The following is a 7,717-nucleotide window of genomic DNA, read 5'->3' on the forward strand; positions in this document are numbered from 1 at the left end:
CCCCCCCCCGATCCCAAGGAGGATCCGGACGCGGCTCCAGAACCGGTGGTGTCGGCAGCGTCAGGTTGGTCGGGATCTTCTGCGGTCGTCCGCTGCGACGCAAGCGGCAAACCAGCCACAGAAGATCTGGGCTGAGCCGCATCATCATTGCCTCGTGATTGCTTGGGCCCGGCCTCGTCAGGATCTGTCCCCGCCTCAGCCCGTCGAGTCGCTGCCCGCCGCTTGTAGACGACTGGTTGGGCCTCAAGCCGCGCGCGGCCCAGGCCAGCGCCAGCCTGCCATCTGCTGGACGGTGATTGGCGCGGACGAGGGGAGTCACCGCGGCCATCTGGATTCTGCCGCGTGGCTGACGTGGATGGTTCAGCGCGCCCACCTGCGGCTGTTGGGGCTGTCGCAGCAGATTCGCTGCAAGGCACCGATCCCGAGGTGGATTCGCTGCACGGCAGCTCCTGGGCAGATCCCGAGGGAGATTTGCTCCCCAGCTCAGGGCACATAAAATATGGATCCGCTGCCGTATTCTCTTCGCCATTTTCGACGATTTCTTCACGAATTTTTTCTGCATCACCACAAGACTCATAAAGGCTATTAGTAGTAGGGTTAGTCATATGATCATCACAATTATTAATGCCCCCTTGATCATAGCCAGAGAGGTGAGGTGGTAAAAGCAAGATTTCCTTGCGTAAGAGAGCTCCGGCATTAGGATGTAGATTAGCGAAAGGAAATTTGGTCTCATCGAACACGACATCGCATGAGATGTAAACCCGTCCGGTGGAGATGTCAAGGCACCTGACACCTTTGTGCTGGGCACTATAGCCAAGAAACACACATTGTTTGGACCTATACATGAGCTTGCGGCTATTGTACGGACGCAGATTTGGCCAACAGGCACATCCAAAAACACGGAGAGATGTGTAGTCTAGTTTGACATGGAGGAGGCGTTCCATAGGTGTTTCATTATTGATGACACGGCTAGGAAGCATGTTGATGATATGGACAGCTGTAAGAAACGCCTCGTCCCAAAATTTGAGGGGCATGGATGCCCCTGCTAGAAGAGCTAAACCGACCTCAACTATGTGTCTATGCTTGCGTTCGGCCGACCCGTTTTGTTGGTGAGCGTGTGGGCATGACACATGGTGGGATATGCCTATATTTTGGAAGAAGGAATTGAATTTCTCGTATTCCCCTCCCCAATCGGATTGGACAGCTATAATTTTGCTGTCAAACTTCCTTTCAACAAGTGCTTGGAAGTTTTTAAACACTTGAAACACATCGGACCTTTTTTAAGAAGATAGATCCATGAGAACTTGCTGTAGTCATCGATGAAACTCACATAGTAGGTGTGTCTACCAACAGAGGAGGGAGCAGGCCCCCACACATCAGAGAAAATCAGTTGCAAAGGCTTAGTGGAGACACTAGTAGATATGGGATATGGTAATTGATGACTTTTAGCACACTGACATGAATCACAAATAGTTTCAATATTTCGCTCACCAACAAAACGGGAGCTTATTTTTCCTAAGTAACTTTTCAACTAAAGAAAAAGAGGCATGTCCTAGACGATCGTGCCACCGTGTGGACGAAAGCTTGATAGCACCACAAGCTTGTTTATTGAATCTTCTAAACTCCGGAATCAACGGGTAGAGCCCTCGAACACATCTACCTCGATAAAGAACTTTCCTCGTGGCCTGATCCTTGATCAAAAAGAAATAAGGATGAAACTCGAGAAAAACATGATTGTCAATGGCGATTCTATGAACAAACAGAAGATTTTTGTGGGCACTAGGAACATGCAAGATTCTTTTGAGATGTATTTTGCGACTAGGGGTATTAAAAATTGAATGACCAATGTGACGAATACCCATACCTTCACCACTGGCCGTATGGATTTGATCCTTTCCATGATACTTTTCCTTCATGGTGACCTTCTCAAGCTCGTTGGTGATATGGTTTGTGGCACCACTGTCGACATACCAGTTTGTGTCGATCCCGTAGGAGCCATCAGCAGCCGCAGCCACCTTTTCTTCATCTTGTGAGGAGTCACCATCATCCTCTTCATAGCGGTCCCAACAATCCTTCGCTGTGTGACCAGGCTTGCCACAAATTTGGCAGCGAGGTAAGTCCGGACGGGATCTGTTGGAGCCGCCGCCACGACGCCCTTTTGAGTTGCCGGAGTGCCCGCCGCCACGAGCGTTGTTGGAGTAGCTGCCACTGCCGCCAGATCCGAACCTCCCCTTGCCATGAGAGGAGGTACGAGAGAGAGAGAGAGAGCCACCGCCGCGGCCTCTGGAGACGGAGTTTGCCGACGACTTGAAGCCGCCGCCGGAGCCGTTGTACTGCGCCATGCGTTGATCAAAATTACTGAGCATGGAAAAGAGTTCATCAAGTGTTACCGGAGTGGCGCGGGCGTCCAAGGCAGAGACAAGGGGCTGGTAGTCCTGGTCTAGCCCATGGATGATGTAGGACATGAGTTCATCGTCCTGGATGGGTTTGCCCGCCGCGGAGAGCTCATCGGCGAGGCCCCTCATGGCGGCGAAGTAGGTGGCCACCGATTGGTTGCCCTTCTGCGCGTTGATCAGCGCTGTACGGATGTTGTTGACGCGGCTGAGTGACTGCGACAAGAACATGCTCGCCAGCGCCACCCAGAGTTCCCTCGCCGTGGTGATCGCGGTCACCGTGACGAGCACCTCCTTTGAGAGGTTTTGGAGCAGGTATCCTAGGACATGCTGGTCCTCCCTCACCCAAAGTGGATGAAGAGGATTTGGCCCCTTGGTTTCCTTCCCAGCAGCATCTTTGGTGGTGTGGGTTTTGGCTGGCTCGGTGCCCGTGCCGTCGACGTAGTGGAAGACGCCGGCGCCCTGCAGTTGCGGCGTGATCTGTGTCCGCCATAGGATGTAGTTGGTGCGGGAGAGTTTCTCCATTACTCCACCGCTGAGCGACGACTGGGAGGAGGAGGAGGTGGAGGAAGACATGGCTGCGCACGGAGATGGGATAGCTAGGGTTTAGTGGAAGAAGATTGCTCTGTATACCATGTGCGACTTGCGGTAAACGTCTTGCCTATCCTGGCAGACGTGTTGCGTGTTATATAGCGGGGTTGCGAGCCCAAATACGCGTACAAGTCGGTTAGGAGATTACATCTTGGAAAGGAAGAAAAGCTAGAGATAGAGAAGATAAAGATTACAAGATACTCATCTAACTAACTACTTCCAACGGTGGTGAACTCCTCCTTGTACACGTAATGCATGCGCAATATTATCATCATGTTTGACAAGTGCTACCAGGATGCAGATGATGAGAAACACTTTGAGATCTCCTGTTTGCAGTTTTTCCTAACTGAAAGTGTCACCACACAAATATCTGAATCTTCTGCCTGAGTTGTCCAGTTGATGGTCAATACCATTTCTCCTATACTCTTGAACACGATCATAAAAGGTAAACCAAGAATTCACATTCATACTAGGTATCATGCATATAGAAAATCCAGATGAATATGCTGATAGCTACGACTTATGCAATTCTGCTTGCTAAAAGAGACATTCTTGCATCTTCTCCCAGGTGATCCACGAGTCCAGGAGGTGAACAAAATATGGGTTGAACCGAAAGCCACATGTTGGGTCCAACACTCCCGTACAGAACAGAAGGGTGAATTGGCGCTGGTAATCACGGTGAATAAAGCCTCAATTGGAGAGAGTGGTGATGCCTGGGGAACAGCAATGGACGCATGCATCCCTGTGATGGATCTGATCGACACTACCAGGTCTGTGCCCTACAGCATCCAACAAGTTTAGCAAGTAATTGGAATTTCATCCACCTTCGGTCGAGTCACACAGGTCTAGTAACTTCTTGCCCTTTTACCTTTCTCATGAATTCAGTAGCTTCTATTACAGCATTACTCACGTTCGGCTCTTTTTTTCCCTTTTTCCTTTCGACCATCCTTGCAGCACCTTTCAAAGGCAGTTGTAATGGTTACAAAATCATTTCTCAAAGAACACATGACAACCGTTGCAAGCAGTATGACCTGCACAGGTAAGTTGCATGGCTTCAACAACTATGGTTACAGGGCCACATTCCAGTCCCTCAAGATTCAGGCACCCTTCATGAAGGCTACACTCTCTGTAAGTCCTCAGTTTGGATTTATTTTGAACTCCCATTTTGATGGGCAAGTGTAGATGATGACTAAAAAAAATGAGAAAAACATGTTGCAGAGGCCAATGCAATGCTTCGAGGAGGGTGCCAAGAAGGTCTACTCTGATCAGCTGGATAGCATTGTGTCCACCTGCTCTTGGGGCATTCTTGCACCAATTGGGACTGGTTCAGCCTTCAAAATCCACTGGAATGATGAGAACATGGTAAAACAAACATTTTACTTGCATATGTTCTCTCATCTGTGCAGCAGGTAATTATATTCTCCCTTCTCGTATGAACCTCTTGATCTTTTACAGCCAGCGGGCAGTGGGGACCTTGGAGGGTGTGGTTTATATGAATTCCTCACAGCAGTAGAAACAACAAAAGACACTGAAGATAACATGATTGTTTCATACGGTACTTGCTTGTATGATGTTGACAAACTTCAACAAGATGAAATCAAAGAGGCTGAAGTCAATTGTTCTGGAGGAAACAACCCAATCTCTTGGTCAGACAAGCCAAAAGGAGATCTCCTGTTGCAGGATCTTCAAGGTTGGAGAGCTGAACGAGAGCATCAGACAATGACAATTGCAAATTGGCAACATGGTAGAAACATCGCCACAGGATCGAGTGGCACTAGTGAATGGAACCAGAGCTGTTCTGCCACAAAAGATAATCAGAGAAGGCGGCCTAATAGTAATTGGAGATCGGATGGAACACCCCAAGATGGTAACTTGAATTGGAACAAAGCAAATGCCACAGGCCCACATAACTTTGCCATTACATGGTCATCTCGCTCTGGTGGATGGGGCAGGACTAATAATCTTGGTCGAGGTCGAGGTGGTGGTAGAGGCGCAGTGTGGAAATCAGAGGGATCACACCGAGGGGGTGGTAACAATAGGTGGAAAGCCCAGGGAGCAAATACCACATACACACCGAACTTCCCCATGTCAGGAACATCTAACTCTGGTGGATGGAACAAGAAGACGGGCAATCTTGGCCCAGGTGTTGGCAGAGGATCAACATGGAAATCAAACAGACCACATCGGGGAGGTAGTAATAGTAGGATCTGGAAAGGACAGAAGAACATCAATATTGGACAAGGAGGGAGTTCAAACTTTACACCAGCGGAACAGGAGATACATGCACGAGTTGATCCAATCATGAAAGAAGCACATAGGATCATCCATGAATCAAGGTATAGTTTCTAGCCCAATGCAGGTCGAAAAAATGACAAGTACTGAAAACTAGCAATAATTCTTCAGGTGCTAAGCTGGCATATAGATTATAATATGAGTGTAGGGTTTAAGTTTGAATTTCACAGTCTTAAGTAACTGCAGTGATTGAAAAATGCACCTGATCTTGTACACCCCAAGTGGCTCCTTGTGTATGTTTGTATCCCTCACTCGTAGTCTATCTACTTCCATACTTTGCAGGGATGGAATCAGGCTTTCTGAAGATGACCAGATGTTCATTGTTAAAAATATTCTCACGTACCACGCAGAGAAGGAAAAGAAGATGGCAGGGCATGACAAGTACATAGTGGTCAGCAGCTTGCCTTTCTGTCTTACGATGCATCACAAGAACAAGAACCAAAACAGAAATGCCATGACAATTCTTTTCCTGCTTGCATGCAGGTTGCTAAGCACCAAAGATTCAACAATAGGTGCTTTCACGTGGGGTCCTTAGACCGGCCCGGTATAGATTTCTCCTACATGAAGTGCCTAAAGAACATGATCATGATTCAGTACCCACGCGATGCAAGTTCATTCTGCACAAAGTACTTTACTTCCAATGGTGAAGCATAGCATGTTCATTTGTTTCAAACTGTGTGTGCTTGCAGTAGTGCAATGCCCAACCCCCTAAAATGACCTCATACTGGCTTACACGATTTATGTGGACTCAGATGCCCACAAACTTCTATAATTTCGGTGTGTGCTTGAAAATATTGTATAACTGTGATGCTATTTCTTCTGAACATTAGGAAACAAAAATCCGGTATGCTTGAACTTATATAATTTGGTATGCTTGGAAACATCCTATAATTTTGAGATAGTTTCCGAGCATCAGCAACCGAAAAGAACATAAATGCTTGCTGGAGAGTTTGTACTTCAGCAATATTCTTTGAGTTAGTGGCAAACACCAAAAAAATAAGGTTTGTCAGCTTTCAACGCTCATCCGAAAAAGCTCTAGTCGAAGAGTGGAGGTCGCTCGTAACTCGAGATGTAGGCACACGCACACGGAACAGAAAGAGTGATATATAGATGGAACGTTACTTCAAGACACCGGCCTGAAAATGTATGTCTCAAAATAACCAAGTACTAATCAAAAGCAATGACAGATTCAGAACAATTCCATGTTATTACTTGTTGTATCTTCAAACAACTCTCTAACTGAAATTTAAATGACACCCAGCTATGATATTGACATGAGATGCAGATGATAGACCCGCCAGGCTAGATGTACTCGCTGATTATTAGCTACAAGGAAAAGAATCATACAGGCTCAAGCAGCAGCAACTCCGGCCTTCATCTCGGCTGCGGCTTTCCTTTGGCGTGATTCAAGGTATGAATTGAGGATCGCGGGCCTGGCCGTCTCGAAGGCGCAGTAGCCTATGGCACCGAAGCATGCGGATGCGGTGTGCAGAACCCCGGGACAGGTCCTTGAGACCTTCCTCGACAATGACCTCCTGCATCCTGCGGCTCCCCTCGGTGCCCACCCACCCTGGTCATCAGCCGTGTCTTACGACATGATCGACATCCAGCGGCGTGGTGAGCCCGACCGCCGACGAAGCCGCCACACAGCACGCTCTTGATGAGGGCGAAGGCCTTGAGGCACTCGAAGGAGGAGTAGCTGAGCACACGCTGGCGGGGAGGTTGCGGAGCAGGGTGGCGGCGTAGAGGCCGAAGAAGCCGTCGCCCGTTGGTCTGGGGGATCTGGAGCAGCACCTACCTGGAGCGGCCCGTGGCAGCGTCGGACTGCAGGCGCTGCGTGATGAGCTCCTTGGGGAGCATAATGGCGGGGAGGAGATGTTGCCGCTGGCGCCAGCGTGCGGAGCAGCGACTTGGCGAGCTCGCAGTGGCCAAGGAGGAGGCTGAGCCGAGGATGCCGGCGGAGAGGCCCAGCGGCCCGTCGGTGTGGAGGATGTCTATGAATACCTGCCAGGACCCGCGTCATGACGGCGTCGTAGGTGAAGCCCCCCGCGCACGCAGGGCCGGCCCTGTGTTTCGGGGGAAAACGGGCATACGCCGACGGCCAAACCTATGCCTACGGCTGCCGACGGCCAAACTATGCCGACGGCTGACCCCGGCCGTCGGCATAGGCCCCTATACCGACGGCTATACTACGCCGACGGTCTGACAAGACTACACTGACGATATATACACCGACGGGTCTATGCCGACGGCAGCCGTAGGCATAGATCTATGCCGATGGTAAAGGACCTATGCCGACGGCCCCTGGCCGTAGGCATAGACCGCGAGTCCGGTAGTGGGAGGCCCTAGGTGAACTCGACAACATGGGCCCTCTAAGTCCTAAGACCATATAGATATGTATGTGTTTGCATGGTACATATATATAACTCCATTTGCATAAT

At 49.4% G+C, this 7,717-nt stretch overlaps 2 pseudogenes; one reads left to right on the forward strand and one right to left on the reverse strand.

Moving 5' to 3' along the window:
* Positions 1-5,930, forward strand: part of LOC119356567 — a 36,318-nt pseudogene extending 30,388 nt beyond the window's left edge.
* A 697-nt stretch (positions 5,931-6,627) lies between these two features.
* On the reverse strand, positions 6,628-7,289 carry LOC119348688 (annotated as a pseudogene).
* Positions 7,290-7,717: the final 428 nt, after the last annotated feature.

Source organism: Triticum dicoccoides, chromosome 1A (genome assembly GCF_002162155.2).
Source record: "Triticum dicoccoides isolate Atlit2015 ecotype Zavitan chromosome 1A, WEW_v2.0, whole genome shotgun sequence".
NCBI lineage: Eukaryota > Viridiplantae > Streptophyta > Magnoliopsida > Poales > Poaceae > Triticum > Triticum dicoccoides.